At 48.8% G+C, this 18,068-nt stretch overlaps 21 non-coding genes across 21 annotated transcripts; 5 read left to right on the top strand and 16 right to left on the bottom strand.

Moving 5' to 3' along the window:
- The first annotated feature begins 160 nt into the window (after positions 1 to 160).
- On the top strand, positions 161 to 232 carry trnad-guc (transfer RNA aspartic acid (anticodon GUC)). Its single transcript has one exon. It is a non-coding gene; the product is annotated as a tRNA-Asp (tRNA).
- An 834-nt stretch (positions 233 to 1,066) lies between these two features.
- trnav-aac (transfer RNA valine (anticodon AAC)) lies at positions 1,067 to 1,139 on the bottom strand. The gene has a single exon. It is a non-coding gene; the product is annotated as a tRNA-Val (tRNA).
- Positions 1,140 to 2,034: 895 nt separating this feature from the next.
- On the bottom strand, positions 2,035 to 2,107 carry trnav-cac (transfer RNA valine (anticodon CAC)). Its single transcript has one exon. It is a non-coding gene; the product is annotated as a tRNA-Val (tRNA).
- Positions 2,108 to 2,364: 257 nt separating this feature from the next.
- trnad-guc (transfer RNA aspartic acid (anticodon GUC)) lies at positions 2,365 to 2,436 on the top strand. Its single transcript has one exon. It is a non-coding gene; the product is annotated as a tRNA-Asp (tRNA).
- Positions 2,437 to 3,270: 834 nt separating this feature from the next.
- On the bottom strand, positions 3,271 to 3,343 carry trnav-aac (transfer RNA valine (anticodon AAC)). Its single transcript has one exon. It is a non-coding gene; the product is annotated as a tRNA-Val (tRNA).
- Positions 3,344 to 4,231: 888 nt separating this feature from the next.
- Positions 4,232 to 4,304, bottom strand: trnav-cac (transfer RNA valine (anticodon CAC)). Its single transcript has one exon. It is a non-coding gene; the product is annotated as a tRNA-Val (tRNA).
- Positions 4,305 to 4,561: 257 nt separating this feature from the next.
- On the top strand, positions 4,562 to 4,633 carry trnad-guc (transfer RNA aspartic acid (anticodon GUC)). The gene has a single exon. It is a non-coding gene; the product is annotated as a tRNA-Asp (tRNA).
- Positions 4,634 to 5,467: 834 nt separating this feature from the next.
- On the bottom strand, positions 5,468 to 5,540 carry trnav-aac (transfer RNA valine (anticodon AAC)). The gene has a single exon. It is a non-coding gene; the product is annotated as a tRNA-Val (tRNA).
- Positions 5,541 to 6,428: 888 nt separating this feature from the next.
- On the bottom strand, positions 6,429 to 6,501 carry trnav-cac (transfer RNA valine (anticodon CAC)). Its single transcript has one exon. It is a non-coding gene; the product is annotated as a tRNA-Val (tRNA).
- A 1,163-nt stretch (positions 6,502 to 7,664) lies between these two features.
- Positions 7,665 to 7,737, bottom strand: trnav-aac (transfer RNA valine (anticodon AAC)). Its single transcript has one exon. It is a non-coding gene; the product is annotated as a tRNA-Val (tRNA).
- An 894-nt stretch (positions 7,738 to 8,631) lies between these two features.
- On the bottom strand, positions 8,632 to 8,704 carry trnav-aac (transfer RNA valine (anticodon AAC)). The gene has a single exon. It is a non-coding gene; the product is annotated as a tRNA-Val (tRNA).
- An 895-nt stretch (positions 8,705 to 9,599) lies between these two features.
- trnav-cac (transfer RNA valine (anticodon CAC)) lies at positions 9,600 to 9,672 on the bottom strand. The gene has a single exon. It is a non-coding gene; the product is annotated as a tRNA-Val (tRNA).
- A 257-nt stretch (positions 9,673 to 9,929) lies between these two features.
- On the top strand, positions 9,930 to 10,001 carry trnad-guc (transfer RNA aspartic acid (anticodon GUC)). The gene has a single exon. It is a non-coding gene; the product is annotated as a tRNA-Asp (tRNA).
- Positions 10,002 to 10,835: 834 nt separating this feature from the next.
- On the bottom strand, positions 10,836 to 10,908 carry trnav-aac (transfer RNA valine (anticodon AAC)). The gene has a single exon. It is a non-coding gene; the product is annotated as a tRNA-Val (tRNA).
- An 894-nt stretch (positions 10,909 to 11,802) lies between these two features.
- trnav-aac (transfer RNA valine (anticodon AAC)) lies at positions 11,803 to 11,875 on the bottom strand. The gene has a single exon. It is a non-coding gene; the product is annotated as a tRNA-Val (tRNA).
- An 894-nt stretch (positions 11,876 to 12,769) lies between these two features.
- On the bottom strand, positions 12,770 to 12,842 carry trnav-aac (transfer RNA valine (anticodon AAC)). The gene has a single exon. It is a non-coding gene; the product is annotated as a tRNA-Val (tRNA).
- Positions 12,843 to 13,737: 895 nt separating this feature from the next.
- On the bottom strand, positions 13,738 to 13,810 carry trnav-cac (transfer RNA valine (anticodon CAC)). Its single transcript has one exon. It is a non-coding gene; the product is annotated as a tRNA-Val (tRNA).
- A 1,163-nt stretch (positions 13,811 to 14,973) lies between these two features.
- Positions 14,974 to 15,045, bottom strand: trnav-aac (transfer RNA valine (anticodon AAC)). The gene has a single exon. It is a non-coding gene; the product is annotated as a tRNA-Val (tRNA).
- Positions 15,046 to 15,940: 895 nt separating this feature from the next.
- Positions 15,941 to 16,013, bottom strand: trnav-cac (transfer RNA valine (anticodon CAC)). Its single transcript has one exon. It is a non-coding gene; the product is annotated as a tRNA-Val (tRNA).
- A 257-nt stretch (positions 16,014 to 16,270) lies between these two features.
- Positions 16,271 to 16,342, top strand: trnad-guc (transfer RNA aspartic acid (anticodon GUC)). Its single transcript has one exon. It is a non-coding gene; the product is annotated as a tRNA-Asp (tRNA).
- An 834-nt stretch (positions 16,343 to 17,176) lies between these two features.
- On the bottom strand, positions 17,177 to 17,249 carry trnav-aac (transfer RNA valine (anticodon AAC)). Its single transcript has one exon. It is a non-coding gene; the product is annotated as a tRNA-Val (tRNA).
- Positions 17,250 to 18,068: the final 819 nt, after the last annotated feature.

The raw sequence follows: 18,068 nt of genomic DNA, 5'->3' as shown, positions 1-18,068 counted from the left end.
TATTCATTGTGACGTTACATTGAGTAGTCTATTAAGTGGTTTTATCCACATTCCACACCTTTGGTCTACTAATGCAAATACTTTCCTGTATATCTTTGTGTGTTCCCTGCTGGAACAATACCACCTGTGTGTTCAGGTGCTAAAACTGATGATGTAGCCTTCCTCGTTAGTATAGTGGACAGTATCTCCGCCTGTCACGCGGAAGACCGGGGTTCGATTCCCTGACGGGGAGTCATTTTTTTCTACCAGTTGCTGATTATTCACCAAGACAGCAGCAGCAGCAGCAGCAGGGGCTGTTAGCGCACAGGAAAACCGAGGATTCACCATTACCACCAACTTATATTGGGAAATGATTTCTCCGTGATATACAATAGTCCTACCACATGTTGATTTCAGGAGAGCTACAGAGAGGGACTCTCAGTTGGTCTCGAGGACGCCCTAGAAAAACCGACCATTCAGGGGGGGAAAGCAGGTCTTGACTCTGGCCGTGTTAAGCACGGGAGGAGACCTTGGAATATATTGAGGGTGTGGAATGAGCCCTTTGAGGAACTCCTGAACCCGACCAACGCACCCTCTGTGGATGAGGCAGAGTCTGAAGACTTGGGGAAAGCCTCTCCTATATCCCTGGCACAGTGGTCTGATGTACATAAGCAGCTCCTCAGCGCCAAGGTACCAGGTGTGGATGAGATTTGCCCTGTGATGCTGAAGGCATCCTCCATTCTCCATGCTTTCACCCTTATCAACAACTTGTGTTGGGAAATGATTTATGCATGAAATATGATAGTCCTACCACAGGTTGCTTTCGGGGGAGCTATGGTGTTGGACTCTGGATTGGTCTCGAGCCTCCCTGGCATAAGCTTTTCCGGTATAGGAGGTGCTGGCCAATAACTGAAGGTCAGGTCCAGAACCAGTAGTGGCAATACGTAGTCTGTGCTGGTAGTGGAACAGTGGACCAGTTATTTACCCTTCAACAGTTGTTGGGGGTATCGTGGCAGTTTGCCCATCCAGCGTACATGTCGTGTTTGTTGTTCCTTGTCAAGCAGTGCGCTCTGTGAACAAACAAACATGTTTCCGCCCAGTTTCGAACTGGGGACCTTTCGCGTGTTAGGCGAACGTGATAACCACTACACTACGGAAACTGCTGAAAAGACTTGTTATGCGTGTGCCAGCGTCAGTGCACCTTCAGCTGCTGAGGTACAGAAGGTTTCAAGTAAAGGCTGAAATTATTATTCACTAAGAAACACAAGACAGCAGCAGTGGCTGTTACCGCACAGGAAGAGGGAGGGTTTACCATTACCAACAACTTATATTGGGAAATGATTGCTCTGTGAAATACAATAGTGCTACCACATGTTGATTTCAGGAGAGCTACGGAGAGGGACTCTCTGTCGGTCTCGAGGACGTCCTAGCAAAACCGACCATTCAGGGGGGGAAAGCAGGTCTTGACTCTGGCCATGTTCAGCAAGGGAGGAGACCTTGGAATATATTCAGGGTGTGGAACGAGCCCTTTGAGGAACTCCTGAACCCGACCAACGCACCCTCTGTGGATGAGGCAGAGTCTGAAGACTTGGGGAAAGCCTCTCCTATATCCCTGGCACAGTGGTCTGATGTACATAAGCAGCTCCTCAGCGCCAAGGTACCAGGTGTGGATGAGATTTGCCCTGTGATGCTGAAGGCATCCTCCATTCTCCATGCTTTCACCCTTATCAACAACTTGTGTTGGGAAATGATTTATGCATGAAATATGATAGTCCTACCACAGGTTGCTTTCGGGGGAGCTATGGTGTTGGACTCTGGATTGGTCTCGAGCCTCCCTGGCATAAGCTTTTCCGGTATAGGAGGTGCTGGCCAATAACTGAAAGTCAGGTCCAGAACCAGTAGTGGCAATACGTAGTCTGTGCTGGTAGTGGAACAGTGGACCAGTTCTTTACCCTTCAACAGTTGTTGGGGGGTGTCATGGCAGTTTGCCCATCCAGCGTACATGTTGTGTTTGTTGTTCCTTGTCAAGCAGTGCTCTCTGTGAACAAACAAATGTGTTTCCGCCCAGTTTCGAACTGGGGACCTTTCGCGTGTGAGGCGAACGTGATGACCACTACACTACGGAAACTGACGAAAACAACTGTTATACGTGTGATGGCGTCAGTGCACCTTCAGCCGCTGAAATTCAGAAGTCTTCAAGTTAAGGCTGAAATGCGTAACCCTCATATTCATTGTGACGTTACATTGAGTAGTCTATTAAGTGGTTTTATCCACATTCCACACCTTTGGCCTACTAATGCAAATACTTTCCTGTATATCTTTGTGTGTTCCCTGCTGGAACAATACCACCTGTGTGTTCAGGTGCTAAAACTGATGATGTAGCCTTCCTCGTTAGTATAGTGGACAGTATCTCCGCCTGTCACGCGGAAGACCGGGGTTCGATTCCCCGACGGGGAGTCATGTTTTTCTACCAGTTGCTGATTATTCACCAAGACAGCAGCAGCAGCAGCAGCAGGGGCTGTTAGCGCACAGGAAAACCGAGGATTCACCATTACCAACAACTTATATTGGGAAATGATTTCTCCGTGACATACAATAGTCCTACCACATGTTGATTTCAGGAGAGCTACAGAGAGGGACTCTCGGTTGGTCTCGAGGACGCCCTAGAAAAACCGACCATTCAGGGGGGGAAAGCAGGTCTTGACTCTGGCCGTGTTAAGCACGGGAGGAGACCTTGGAATATATTGAGGGTGTGGAATGAGCCCTTTGAGGAACTCCTGAACCCGACCAACGCACCCTCTGTGGATGAGGCAGAGTCTGAAGACTTGGGGAAAGCCTCTCCTATATCCCTGGCACAGTGGTCTGATGTACATAAGCAGCTCCTCAGCGCCAAGGTACCAGGTGTGGATGAGATTTGCCCTGTGATGCTGAAGGCATCCTCCATTCTCCATGCTTTCACCCTTATCAACAACTTGTGTTGGGAAATGATTTATGCATGAAATATGATAGTCCTACCACAGGTTGCTTTCGGGGGAGCTATGGTGTTGGACTCTGGATTGGTCTCGAGCCTCCCTGGCATAAGCTTTTCCGGTATAGGAGGTGCTGGCCAATAACTGAAGGTCAGGTCCAGAACCAGTAGTGGCAATACGTAGTCTGTGCTGGTAGTGGAACAGTGGACCAGTTATTTACCCTTCAACAGTTGTTGGGGGTATCGTGGCAGTTTGCCCATCCAGCGTACATGTCGTGTTTGTTGTTCCTTGTCAAGCAGTGCGCTCTGTGAACAAACAAACGTGTTTCCGCCCAGTTTCGAACTGGGGACCTTTCGCGTGTTAGGCGAACGTGATAACCACTACACTACGGAAACTGCTGAAAAGACTTGTTATGCGTGTGCCAGCGTCAGTGCACCTTCAGCTGCTGAGGTACAGAAGGTTTCAAGTAAAGGCTGAAATTATTATTCACTAAGAAACACAAGACAGCAGCAGTGGCTGTTACCGCACAGGAAGAGGGAGGGTTTACCATTACCAACAACTTATATTGGGAAATGATTGCTCTGTGAAATACAATAGTGCTACCACATGTTGATTTCAGGAGAGCTACGGAGAGGGACTCTCTGTCGGTCTCGAGGACGTCCTAGCAAAACCGACCATTCAGGGGGGGAAAGCAGGTCTTGACTCTGGCCATGTTCAGCAAGGGAGGAGACCTTGGAATATATTCAGGGTGTGGAACGAGCCCTTTGAGGAACTCCTGAACCCAACCAACGCACCCTCTGTGGATGAGGCAGAGTCTGAAGACTTGGGGAAAGCCTCTCCTATATCCCTGGCACAGTGGTCTGATGTACATAAGCAGCTCCTCAGCGCCAAGGTACCAGGTGTGGATGAGATTTGCCCTGTGATGCTGAAGGCATCCTCCATTCTTTCACCCTTATCAACAACTTATGTTAGGAAATGATTTCTCCATGAAATATGATAGTCCTACCACAGGTTGCTTTCAGGGGAGCTATAGTGCTGGACTCTGGATTGGTTTCGAGCCTCCCTGGTATAAGCTTTTCCAGTATAGGAGGTGCTGGCCAATAACTGAAGGTCAGATCCAGAATCAGGAGTGACAATGCATAGACGGTGCTGGTAGTGGAACCGTGGACCAGTTCTTTACCCTTCAACAGTTGTTGGGGGGTGTCATGGCAGTTTGCCCATCCAGCGTACATGTTGTGTTTGTTGTTCCTTGTCAAGCAGTCCTCTCTGTGAACAAACAAATGTGTTTCCGCCCAGTTTCAAACTGGGGACCTTTCGCGTGTGAGGTGAACGTGATGACCACTACACTACGGAAACTGACGAAAACAACTGTTATACGTGTGATGGCGTCAGTGCACCGTCAGCCGCTGAAATTCAGAAGTCTTCAAGTTAAGGCTGAAATGCGTAACCCTCATATTCATTGTGACGTTACATTGAGTAGTCTATTAAGTGGTTTTATCCACATTCCACACCTTTGGTCTACTAATGCAAATACTTTCCTGTATATCTTTGTGTGTTTCCTGCTGGAACAATACCACCTGTGTGTTCAGGTGCTAAAACTCATGATGTAGCCTTCCTCGTTAGTATAGTGGACAGTATCTCCGCCTGTCACGCGGAAGACCGGGGTTCGATTCCCTGACGGGGAGTCATTTTTTTCTACCAGTTGCTGATTATTCACCAAGACAGCAGCAGCAGCAGCAGCAGGGGCTGTTAGCGCACAGGAAAACCGAGGATTCACCATTACCACCAACTTATATTGGGAAATGATTTCTCCGTGACATACAATAGTCCTACCACATGTTGATTTCAGGAGAGCTACAGAGAGGGACTCTCAGTTGGTCTCGAGGACGCCCTAGAAAAACCGACCATTCAGGGGGGGAAAGCAGGTCTTGACTCTGGCCGTGTTAAGCACGGGAGGAGACCTTGGAATATATTGAGGGTGTGGAATGAGCCCTTTGAGGAACTCCTGAACCCGACCAACGCACCCTCTGTGGATGAGGCAGAGTCTGAAGACTTGGGGAAAGCCTCTCCTATATCCCTGGCACAGTGGTCTGATGTACATAAGCAGCTCCTCAGCGCCAAGGTACCAGGTGTGGATGAGATTTGCCCTGTGATGCTGAAGGCATCCTCCATTCTCCATGCTTTCACCCTTATCAACAACTTGTGTTGGGAAATGATTTATGCATGAAATATGATAGTCCTACCACAGGTTGCTTTCGGGGGAGCTATGGTGTTGGACTCTGGATTGGTCTCGAGCCTCCCTGGCATAAGCTTTTCCGGTATAGGAGGTGCTGGCCAATAACTGAAGGTCAGGTCCAGAACCAGTAGTGGCAATACGTAGTCTGTGCTGGTAGTGGAACAGTGGACCAGTTATTTACCCTTCAACAGTTGTTGGGGGTATCGTGGCAGTTTGCCCATCCAGCGTACATGTCGTGTTTGTTGTTCCTTGTCAAGCAGTGCGCTCTGTGAACAAACAAGCATGTTTCCGCCCAGTTTCGAACTGGGGACCTTTCGCGTGTTAGGCGAACGTGATAACCACTACACTACAGAAACTGCTGAAAAGACTTGTTATGCGTGTGCCAGCGTCAGTGCACCTTCAGCTGCTGAGGTACAGAAGGTTTCAAGTAAAGGCTGAAATTATTATTCACTAAGAAACACAAGACAGCAGCAGTGGCTGTTACCGCACAGGAAGAGGGAGGGTTTACCATTACCAACAACTTATATTGGGAAATGATTGCTCTGTGAAATACAATAGTGCTACCACATGTTGATTTCAGGAGAGCTACGGAGAGGGACTCTCTGTCGGTCTCGAGGACGTCCCAGCAAAACCGACCATTCAGGGGGGGAAAGCAGGTCTTGACTCTGGCCATGTTCAGCAAGGGAGGAGACCTTGGAATATATTCAGGGTGTGGAACAAGCCCTTTGAGGAACTCCTGAACCCGACCAACACACCCTCTGTGGATGAGGCAGAGTTTGAAGACTTGGGGAAAGCCTCTCCTATATCCCTGGCACAGTGGTCTGAGGTACATAAGCAGCTCCTCAGCACCAAGGTACCAGGTGTGGATGAGATTTGCCCTGTGATGCTGAAGGCATCCTCCATTCTTTCACCCTTATCAACAACTTATGTTAGGAAATGATTTCTCCATGAAATATGATAGTCCTACCACAGGTTGCTTTCAGGGGAGCTATAGTGCTGGACTCTGGATTGGTTTCGAGCCTCCCTGGTATAAGCTTTTCCAGTATAGGAGGTGCTGGCCAATAACTGAAGGTCAGATCCAGAATCAGGAGTGACAATGCATAGACGGTGCTGGTAGTGGAACCGTGGACCAGTTCTTTACCCTTCAACAGTTGTTGGGGGGTGTCATGGCAGTTTGCCCATCCAGCGTACATGTTGTGTTTGTTGTTCCTTGTCAAGCAGTGCTCTCTGTGAACAAACAAATGTGTTTCCGCCCAGTTTCGAACTGGGGACCTTTCGCGTGTGAGGCGAACGTGATGACCACTACACTACGGAAACTGACGAAAACAACTGTTATACGTGTGATGGCGTCAGTGCACCGTCAGCCGCTGAAATTCAGAAGTCTTCAAGTTAAGGCTGAAATGCGTAACCCTCATATTCATTGTGACGTTACATTGAGTAGTCTATTAAGTGGTTTTATCCACATTCCACACCTTTGGTCTACTAATGCAAATACTTTCCTGTATATCTTTGTGTGTTCCCTGCTGGAACAATACCACCTGTGTGTTCAGGTGCTAAAACTGATGATGTAGCCTTCCTCGTTAGTATAGTGGACAGTATCTCCGCCTGTCACGCGGAAGACCGTGGTTCGATTCCCTGACGGGGAGTCATTTTTTTCTACCAGTTGCTGATTATTCACCAAGACAGCAGCAGCAGCAGCAGCAGGGGCTGTTAGCGCACAGGAAAACCGAGGATTCACCATTACCACCAACTTATATTGGGAAATGATTTCTCCGTGACATACAATAGTCCTACCACATGTTGATTTCAGGAGAGCTACAGAGAGGGACTCTCAGTTGGTCTCGAGGACGCCCTAGAAAAACCGACCATTCAGGGGGGGAAAGCAGGTCTTGACTCTGGCCGTGTTAAGCACGGGAGGAGACCTTGGAATATATTCAGGGTGTGGAATGAGCCCTTTGAGGAACTCCTGAACCCGACCAACGCACCCTCTGTGGATGAGGCAGAGTCTGAAGACTTGGGGAAAGCCTCTCCTATATCCCTGGCACAGTGGTCTGATGTACATAAGCAGCTCCTCAGCGCCAAGGTACCAGGTGTGGATGAGATTTGCCCTGTGATGCTGAAGGCATCCTCCATTCTCCATGCTTTCACCCTTATCAACAACTTGTGTTGGGAAATGATTTATGCATGAAATATGATAGTCCTACCACAGGTTGCTTTCGGGGGAGCTATGGTGTTGGACTCTGGATTGGTCTCGAGCCTCCCTGGCATAAGCTTTTCCGGTATAGGAGGTGCTGGCCAATAACTGAAGGTCAGGTCCAGAACCAGTAGTGGCAATACGTAGTCTGTGCTGGTAGTGGAACAGTGGACCAGTTATTTACCCTTCAACAGTTGTTGGGGGTATCGTGGCAGTTTGCCCATCCAGCGTACATGTCGTGTTTGTTGTTCCTTGTCAAGCAGTGCGCTCTGTGAACAAACAAACATGTTTCCGCCCAGTTTCGAACTGGGGACCTTTCGCGTGTTAGGCGAACGTGATAACCACTACACTACGGAAACTGCTGAAAAGACTTGTTATGCGTGTGCCAGCGTCAGTGCACCTTCAGCTGCTGAGGTACAGAAGGTTTCAAGTAAAGGCTGAAATTATTATTCACTAAGAAACACAAGACAGCAGCAGTGGCTGTTACCGCACAGGAAGAGGGAGGGTTTACCATTACCAACAACTTATATTGGGAAATGATTGCTCTGTGAAATACAATAGTGCTACCACATGTTGATTTCAGGAGAGCTACGGAGAGGGACTCTCTGTCGGTCTCGAGGACGTCCTAGCAAAACCGACCATTCAGGGGGGGAAAGCAGGTCTTGACTCTGGCCATGTTCAGCAAGGGAGGAGACCTTGGAATATATTCAGGGTGTGGAACGAGCCCTTTGAGGAACTCCTGAACCCGACCAACGCACCCTCTGTGGATGAGGCAGAGTCTGAAGACTTGGGGAAAGCCTCTCCTATATCCCTGGCACAGTGGTCTGATGTACATAAGCAGCTCCTCAGCGCCAAGGTACCAGGTGTGGATGAGATTTGCCCTGTGATGCTGAAGGCATCCTCCATTCTCCATGCTTTCACCCTTATCAACAACTTGTGTTGGGAAATGATTTATGCATGAAATATGATAGTCCTACCACAGGTTGCTTTCGGGGGAGCTATGGTGTTGGACTCTGGATTGGTCTCGAGCCTCCCTGGCATAAGCTTTTCCGGTATAGGAGGTGCTGGCCAATAACTGAAGGTCAGGTCCAGAACCAGTAGTGGCAATACGTAGTCTGTGCTGGTAGTGGAACAGTGGACCAGTTATTTACCCTTCAACAGTTGTTGGGGGTATCGTGGCAGTTTGCCCATCCAGCGTACATGTCGTGTTTGTTGTTCCTTGTCAAGCAGTGCGCTCTGTGAACAAACAAACATGTTTCCGCCCAGTTTCGAACTGGGGACCTTTCGCGTGTTAGGCGAACGTGATAACCACTACACTACGGAAACTGCTGAAAAGACTTGTTATGCGTGTGCCAGCGTCAGTGCACCTTCAGCTGCTGAGGTACAGAAGGTTTCAAGTAAAGGCTGAAATTATTATTCACTAAGAAACACAAGACAGCAGCAGTGGCTGTTACCGCACAGGAAGAGGGAGGGTTTACCATTACCAACAACTTATATTGGGAAATGATTGCTCTGTGAAATACAATAGTGCTACCACATGTTGATTTCAGGAGAGCTACGGAGAGGGACTCTCTGTCGGTCTCGAGGACGTCCTAGCAAAACCGACCATTCAGGGGGGGAAAGCAGGTCTTGACTCTGGCCATGTTCAGCAAGGGAGGAGACCTTGGAATATATTCAGGGTGTGGAACGAGCCCTTTGAGGAACTCCTGAACCCGACCAACGCACCCTCTGTGGATGAGGCAGAGTCTGAAGACTTGGGGAAAGCCTCTCCTATATCCCTGGCACAGTGGTCTGATGTACATAAGCAGCTCCTCAGCGCCAAGGTACCAGGTGTGGATGAGATTTGCCCTGTGATGCTGAAGGCATCCTCCATTCTCCATGCTTTCACCCTTATCAACAACTTGTGTTGGGAAATGATTTATGCATGAAATATGATAGTCCTACCACAGGTTGCTTTCGGGGGAGCTATGGTGTTGGACTCTGGATTGGTCTCGAGCCTCCCTGGCATAAGCTTTTCCGGTATAGGAGGTGCTGGCCAATAACTGAAAGTCAGGTCCAGAACCAGTAGTGGCAATACGTAGTCTGTGCTGGTAGTGGAACAGTGGACCAGTTCTTTACCCTTCAACAGTTGTTGGGGGGTGTCATGGCAGTTTGCCCATCCAGCGTACATGTTGTGTTTGTTGTTCCTTGTCAAGCAGTCCTCTCTGTGAACAAACAAATGTGTTTCCGCCCAGTTTCGAACTGGGGACCTTTCGCGTGTGAGGCGAACGTGATGACCACTACACTACGGAAACTGACGAAAACAACTGTTATACGTGTGCTGGCGTCAGTGCACCGTCAGCCGCTGAAATTCAGAAGTCTTCAAGTTAAGGCTGAAATGCGTGACCCTCATATTCATTGTGACGTTACATTGAGTAGTCTATTAAGTGGTTTTAAACACATTCCACACCTTTGGTCTACTAATGCAAATACTTTCCTGTATATCTTTGTGTGTTCCCTGCTGGAACAATACCACCTGTGTGTTCAGGTGCTAAAACTGATGATGTAGCCTTCCTCGTTAGTATAGTGGACAGTATCTCCGCCTGTCACGCGGAAGACCGGGGTTCGATTCCCTGACGGGGAGTCATTTTTTTCTACCAGTTGCTGATTATTCACCAAGACAGCAGCAGCAGCAGCAGCAGGGGCTGTTAGCGCACAGGAAAACCGAGGATTCACCATTACCACCAACTTATATTGGGAAATGATTTCTCCGTGACATACAATAGTCCTACCACATGTTGATTTCAGGAGAGCTACAGAGAGGGACTCTCAGTTGGTCTCGAGGACGCCCTAGAAAAACCGACCATTCAGGGGGGGAAAGCAGGTCTTGACTCTGGCCGTGTTAAGCACGGGAGGAGACCTTGGAATATATTGAGGGTGTGGAATGAGCCCTTTGAGGAACTCCTGAACCCGACCAACGCACCCTCTGTGGATGAGGCAGAGTCTGAAGACTTGGGGAAAGCCTCTCCTATATCCCTGGCACAGTGGTCTGATGTACATAAGCAGCTCCTCAGCGCCAAGGTACCAGGTGTGGATGAGATTTGCCCTGTGATGCTGAAGGCATCCTCCATTCTCCATGCTTTCACCCTTATCAACAACTTGTGTTGGGAAATGATTTATGCATGAAATATGATAGTCCTACCACAGGTTGCTTTCGGGGGAGCTATGGTGTTGGACTCTGGATTGGTCTCGAGCCTCCCTGGCATAAGCTTTTCCGGTATAGGAGGTGCTGGCCAATAACTGAAGGTCAGGTCCAGAACCAGTAGTGGCAATACGTAGTCTGTGCTGGTAGTGGAACAGTGGACCAGTTATTTACCCTTCAACAGTTGTTGGGGGTATCGTGGCAGTTTGCCCATCCAGCGTACATGTCGTGTTTGTTGTTCCTTGTCAAGCAGTGCGCTCTGTGAACAAACAAACATGTTTCCGCCCAGTTTCGAACTGGGGACCTTTCGCGTGTTAGGCGAACGTGATAACCACTACACTACGGAAACTGCTGAAAAGACTTGTTATGCGTGTGCCAGCGTCAGTGCACCTTCAGCTGCTGAGGTACAGAAGGTTTCAAGTAAAGGCTGAAATTATTATTCACTAAGAAACACAAGACAGCAGCAGTGGCTGTTACCGCACAGGAAGAGGGAGGGTTTACCATTACCAACAACTTATATTGGGAAATGATTGCTCTGTGAAATACAATAGTGCTACCACATGTTGATTTCAGGAGAGCTACGGAGAGGGACTCTCTGTCGGTCTCGAGGACGTCCTAGCAAAACCGACCATTCAGGGGGGGAAAGCAGGTCTTGACTCTGGCCATGTTCAGCAAGGGAGGAGACCTTGGAATATATTCAGGGTGTGGAACGAGCCCTTTGAGGAACTCCTGAACCCGACCAACGCACCCTCTGTGGATGAGGCAGAGTCTGAAGACTTGGGGAAAGCCTCTCCTATATCCCTGGCACAGTGGTCTGATGTACATAAGCAGCTCCTCAGCGCCAAGGTACCAGGTGTGGATGAGATTTGCCCTGTGATGCTGAAGGCATCCTCCATTCTCCATGCTTTCACCCTTATCAACAACTTGTGTTGGGAAATGATTTATGCATGAAATATGATAGTCCTACCACAGGTTGCTTTCGGGGGAGCTATGGTGTTGGACTCTGGATTGGTCTCGAGCCTCCCTGGCATAAGCTTTTCCGGTATAGGAGGTGCTGGCCAATAACTGAAGGTCAGGTCCAGAACCAGTAGTGGCAATACGTAGTCTGTGCTGGTAGTGGAACAGTGGACCAGTTATTTACCCTTCAACAGTTGTTGGGGGTATCGTGGCAGTTTGCCCATCCAGCGTACATGTCGTGTTTGTTGTTCCTTGTCAAGCAGTGCGCTCTGTGAACAAACAAACATGTTTCCGCCCAGTTTCGAACTGGGGACCTTTCGCGTGTTAGGCGAACGTGATAACCACTACACTACGGAAACTGCTGAAAAGACTTGTTATGCGTGTGCCAGCGTCAGTGCACCTTCAGCTGCTGAGGTACAGAAGGTTTCAAGTAAAGGCTGAAATTATTATTCACTAAGAAACACAAGACAGCAGCAGTGGCTGTTACCGCACAGGAAGAGGGAGGGTTTACCATTACCAACAACTTATATTGGGAAATGATTGCTCTGTGAAATACAATAGTGCTACCACATGTTGATTTCAGGAGAGCTACGGAGAGGGACTCTCTGTCGGTCTCGAGGACGTCCTAGCAAAACCGACCATTCAGGGGGGGAAAGCAGGTCTTGACTCTGGCCATGTTCAGCAAGGGAGGAGACCTTGGAATATATTCAGGGTGTGGAACGAGCCCTTTGAGGAACTCCTGAACCCGACCAACGCACCCTCTGTGGATGAGGCAGAGTCTGAAGACTTGGGGAAAGCCTCTCCTATATCCCTGGCACAGTGGTCTGATGTACATAAGCAGCTCCTCAGCGCCAAGGTACCAGGTGTGGATGAGATTTGCCCTGTGATGCTGAAGGCATCCTCCATTCTCCATGCTTTCACCCTTATCAACAACTTGTGTTGGGAAATGATTTATGCATGAAATATGATAGTCCTACCACAGGTTGCTTTCGGGGGAGCTATGGTGTTGGACTCTGGATTGGTCTCGAGCCTCCCTGGCATAAGCTTTTCCGGTATAGGAGGTGCTGGCCAATAACTGAAGGTCAGGTCCAGAACCAGTAGTGGCAATACGTAGTCTGTGCTGGTAGTGGAACAGTGGACCAGTTATTTACCCTTCAACAGTTGTTGGGGGTATCGTGGCAGTTTGCCCATCCAGCGTACATGTCGTGTTTGTTGTTCCTTGTCAAGCAGTGCGCTCTGTGAACAAACAAACATGTTTCCGCCCAGTTTCGAACTGGGGACCTTTCGCGTGTTAGGCGAACGTGATAACCACTACACTACGGAAACTGCTGAAAAGACTTGTTATGCGTGTGCCAGCGTCAGTGCACCTTCAGCTGCTGAGGTACAGAAGGTTTCAAGTAAAGGCTGAAATTATTATTCACTAAGAAACACAAGACAGCAGCAGTGGCTGTTACCGCACAGGAAGAGGGAGGGTTTACCATTACCAACAACTTATATTGGGAAATGATTGCTCTGTGAAATACAATAGTGCTACCACATGTTGATTTCAGGAGAGCTACGGAGAGGGACTCTCTGTCGGTCTCGAGGACGTCCTAGCAAAACCGACCATTCAGGGGGGGAAAGCAGGTCTTGACTCTGGCCATGTTCAGCAAGGGAGGAGACCTTGGAATATATTCAGGGTGTGGAACGAGCCCTTTGAGGAACTCCTGAACCCGACCAACACACCCTCTGTGGATGAGGCAGAGTTTGAAGACTTGGGGAAAGCCTCTCCTATATCCCTGGCACAGTGGTCTGAGGTACATAAGCAGCTCCTCAGCACCAAGGTACCAGGTGTGGATGAGATTTGCCCTGTGATGCTGAAGGCATCCTCCATTCTCCATGCTTTCACCCTTATCAACAACTTATGTTAGGAAATGATTTCTCCATGAAATATGATAGTCCTACCACAGGTTGCTTTCAGGGGAGCTATAGTGCTGGACTCTGGATTGGTTTCGAGCCTCCCTGGTATAAGCTTTTCCAGTATAGGAGGTGCTGGCCAATAACTGAAGGTCAGATCCAGAATCAGGAGTGACAATGCATAGACGGTGCTGGTAGTGGAACCGTGGACCAGTTCTTTACCCTTCAACAGTTGTTGGGGGGTGTCATGGCAGTTTGCCCATCCAGCGTACATGTTGTGTTTGTTGTTCCTTGTCAAGCAGTCCTCTCTGTGAACAAACAAATGTGTCTCCGCCCAGTTTCGAACTGGGGACCTTTCGCGTGTGAGGCGAACGTGATGACCACTACACTACGGAAACTGACGAAAACCACTATTATACGTGTGATGGCGTCAGTGCACCGTCAGCCGCTGAAATTCAGAAGTCTTCAAGTTAAGGCTGAAATGCGTAACCCTCATATTCATTGTGACGTTACATTGAGTAGTCTATTAAGTGGTTTTATCCACATTCCACACCTTTGGTCTACTAATGCAAATACTTTCCTGTATATCTTTGTGTGTTCCCTGCTGGAACAATACCACCTGTGTGTTCAGGTGCTAAAACTGATGATGTATCCTTCCTCGTTAGTATAGTGGACAGTATCTCCGCCTATCACACGGAAGACCGGGGTTTGATTCCCCGACGGGGAGTCATTTTTTTCTACCAGTTGCTGATTATTCACCAAGACAGCAGCAGCAGCAGCAGCAGGGGCTGTTAGCGCACAGGAAAACCGAGGATTCACCATTACCACCAACTTATATTGGGAAATGATTTCTCCGTGACATACAATAGTCCTACCACATGTTGATTTCAGGAGAGCTACAGAGAGGGACTCTCGGTTGGTCTCGAGGACGCCCTAGAAAAACCGACCATTCAGGGGGGGAAAGCAGGTCTTGACTCTGGCCGTGTTAAGCACGGGAGGAGACCTTGGAATATATTGAGGGTGTGGAATGAGCCCTTTGAGGAACTCCTGAACCCGACCAACGCACCCTCTGTGGATGAGGCAGAGTCTGAAGACTTGGGGAAAGCCTCTCCTATATCCCTGGCACAGTGGTCTGATGTACATAAGCAGCTCCTCAGCGCCAAGGTACCAGGTGTGGATGAGATTTGCCCTGTGATGCTGAAGGCATCCTCCATTCTCCATGCTTTCACCCTTATCAACAACTTGTGTTGGGAAATGATTTATGCATGAAATATGATAGTCCTACCACAGGTTGCTTTCGGGGGAGCTATGGTGTTGGACTCTGGATTGGTCTCGAGCCTCCCTGGCATAAGCTTTTCCGGTATAGGAGGTGCTGGCCAATAACTGAAAGTCAGGTCCAGAACCAGTAGTGGCAATACGTAGTCTGTGCTGGTAGTGGAACAGTGGACCAGTTATTTACCCTTCAACAGTTGTTGGGGGTATCGTGGCAGTTTGCCCATCCAGCGTACATGTTGTGTTTGTTGTTCCTTGTCAAGCAGTGCACTCTGTGAACAAACAAACGTGTTTCGCCCAGTTTCGAACTGGGGACCTTTCGCGTGTTAGGCGAACGTGATAACCACTACACTACAGAAACTGCTGAAAAGACTTGTTATGCGTGTGCCAGCGTCAGTGCACCTTCAGCTGCTGAGGTACAGAAGGTTTCAAGTAAAGGCTGAAATTATTATTCACTAAGAAACACAAGACAGCAGCAGTGGCTGTTACCGCACAGGAAGAGGGAGGGTTTACCATTACCAACAACTTATATTGGGAAATGATTGCTCTGTGAAATACAATAGTGCTACCACATGTTGATTTCAGGAGAGCTACGGAGAGGGACTCTCTGTCGGTCTCGAGGACGTCCTAGCAAAACCGACCATTCAGGGGGGGAAAGCAGGTCTTGACTCTGGCCATGTTCAGCAAGGGAGGAGACCTTGGAATATATTCAGGGTGTGGAACGAGCCCTTTGAGGAACTCCTGAACCCGACCAACACACCCTCTGTGGATGAGGCAGAGTTTGAAGACTTGGGGAAAGCCTCTCCTATATCCCTGGCACAGTGGTCTGATGTACATAAGCAGCTCCTCAGCACCAAGGTACCAGGTGTGGATGAGATTTGCCCTGTGATGCTGAAGGCATCCTCCATTCTCCATGCTTTCACCCTTATCAACAACTTATGTTAGGAAATGATTTCTCCATGAAATATGATAGTCCTACCACAGGTTGCTTTCAGGGGAGCTATAGTGCTGGACTCTGGATTGGTTTCGAGCCTCCCTGGTATAAGCTTTTCCAGTATAGGAGGTGCTGGCCAATAACTGAAGGTCAGATCCAGAATCAGGAGTGACAATGCATAGACGGTGCTGGTAGTGGAACCGTGGACCAGTTCTTTACCCTTCAACAGTTGTTGGGGGGTGTCATGGCAGTTTGCCCATCCAGCGTACATGTTGTGTTTGTTGTTCCTTGTCAAGCAGTCCTCTCTGTGAACAAACAAATTTGTTTCCGCCCAGTTTCGAACTGGGGACCTTTCGCGTGTGAGGCGAACGTGATGACCACTACACTACGGAAACTGACGAAAACAATTGTTATACGTGTGCTGGCGTCAGTGCACCGTCAGCCGCTGAAATTCAGAAGTCTTCAAGTTAAGGCTGAAATGCGTAACCCTGATATTCATTGTGACGTTACATTGAGTAGTCTATTAAGTGGTTTTAAACACATTCCACACCTTTGGTCTACTAATGCAAATACTTCCCTGTATATCTTTGTGTGTTCCCTGCTGGAACAATACCACCTGTGTGTTCAGGTGCTAAAACTGATGATGTAGCCTTCCTCGTTAGTATAGTGGACAGTATCTCCGCCTGTCACGCGGAAGACCGGGGTTCGATTCCCCGACGGGGAGTCATTTTTTTCTACCAGTTGCTGATTATTCACCAAGACAGCAGCAGCAGCAGCAGCAGGGGCTGTTAGCGCACAGGAAAACCGAGGATTCACCATTACCACCAACTTATATTGGGAAATGATTTCTCCGTGACATACAATAGTCCTACCACATGTTGATTTCAGGAGAGCTACAGAGAGGGACTCTCAGTTGGTCTCGAGGACGCCCTAGAAAAACCGACCATTCAGGGGGGGAAAGCAGGTCTTGACTCTGGCCGCGTTAAGCACGGGAGGAGACCTTGGAATATATTCAGGGTGTGGAATGAGCCCTTTGAGGAACTCCTGAACCCGACCAACGCACCATCTGTGGATGAGGCAGAGTCTGAAGACTTGGGGAAAGCCTCTCCTATATCCCTGGCACAGTGGTCTGATGTACATAAGCAGCTCCTCAGCGCCAAGGTACCAGGTGTGGATGAGATTTGCCCTGTGATGCTGAAGGCATCCTCCATTCTCCATGCTTTCACCCTTATCAACAACTTGTGTTGGGAAATGATTTATGCATGAAATATGATAGTCCTACCACAGGTTGCTTTCGGGGGAGCTATGGTGTTGGACTCTGGATTGGTCTCGAGCCTCCCTGGCATAAGCTTTTCCGGTATAGGAGGTGCTGGCCAATAACTAAAAGTCAGGTCCAGAACCAGTAGTGGCAATACGTAGTCTGTGCTGGTAGTGGAACAGTGGACCAGTTATTTACCCTTCAACAGTTGTTGGGGGTATCGTGGCAGTTTGCCCATCCAGCGTACATGTCGTGTTTGTTGTTCCTTGTCAAGCAGTGCGCTCTGTGAACAAACAAACATGTTTCCGCCCAGTTTCGAACTGGGGACCTTTCGCGTGTTAGGCGAACGTGATAACCACTACACTACGGAAACTGCTGAAAAGACTTGTTATGCGTGTGCCAGCGTCAGTGCACCTTCAGCTGCTGAGGTACAGAAGGTTTCAAGTAAAGGCTGAAATTATTATTCACTAAGAAACACAAGACAGCAGCAGTGGCTGTTACCGCACAGGAAGAGGGAGGGTTTACCATTACCAACAACTTATATTGGGAAATGATTGCTCTGTGAAATACAATAGTGCTACCACATGTTGATTTCAGGAGAGCTACGGAGAGGGACTCTCTGTCGGTCTCGAGGACGTCCTAGCAAAACCGACCATTCAGGGGGGGAAAGCAGGTCTTGACTCTGGCCATGTTCAGCAAGGGAGGAGACCTTGGAATATATTCAGGGTGTGGAACGAGCCCTTTGAGGAACTCCTGAACCCGACCAACGCACCCTCTGTGGATGAGGCAGAGTCTGAAGACTTGGGGAAAGCCTCTCCTATATCCCTGGCACAGTGGTCTGATGTACATAAGCAGCTCCTCAGCGCCAAGGTACCAGGTGTGGATGAGATTTGCCCTGTGATGCTGAAGGCATCCTCCATTCTCCATGCTTTCACCCTTATCAACAACTTGTGTTGGGAAATGATTTATGCATGAAATATGATAGTCCTACCACAGGTTGCTTTCGGGGGAGCTATGGTGTTGGACTCTGGATTGGTCTCGAGCCTCCCTGGCATAAGCTTTTCCGGTATAGGAGGTGCTGGCCAATAACTGAAGGTCAGGTCCAGAACCAGTAGTGGCAATACGTAGTCTGTGCTGGTAGTGGAACAGTGGACCAGTTATTTACCCTTCAACAGTTGTTGGGGGTATCGTG

The sequence above is a fragment of the Epinephelus lanceolatus genome, chromosome 13 (assembly GCF_041903045.1).
Source record: "Epinephelus lanceolatus isolate andai-2023 chromosome 13, ASM4190304v1, whole genome shotgun sequence".
NCBI lineage: Eukaryota > Metazoa > Chordata > Actinopteri > Perciformes > Serranidae > Epinephelus > Epinephelus lanceolatus.
Note: the sequence above shows the minus strand (reverse complement) of the source record. Positions and strands in the feature narration are given on the sequence as shown.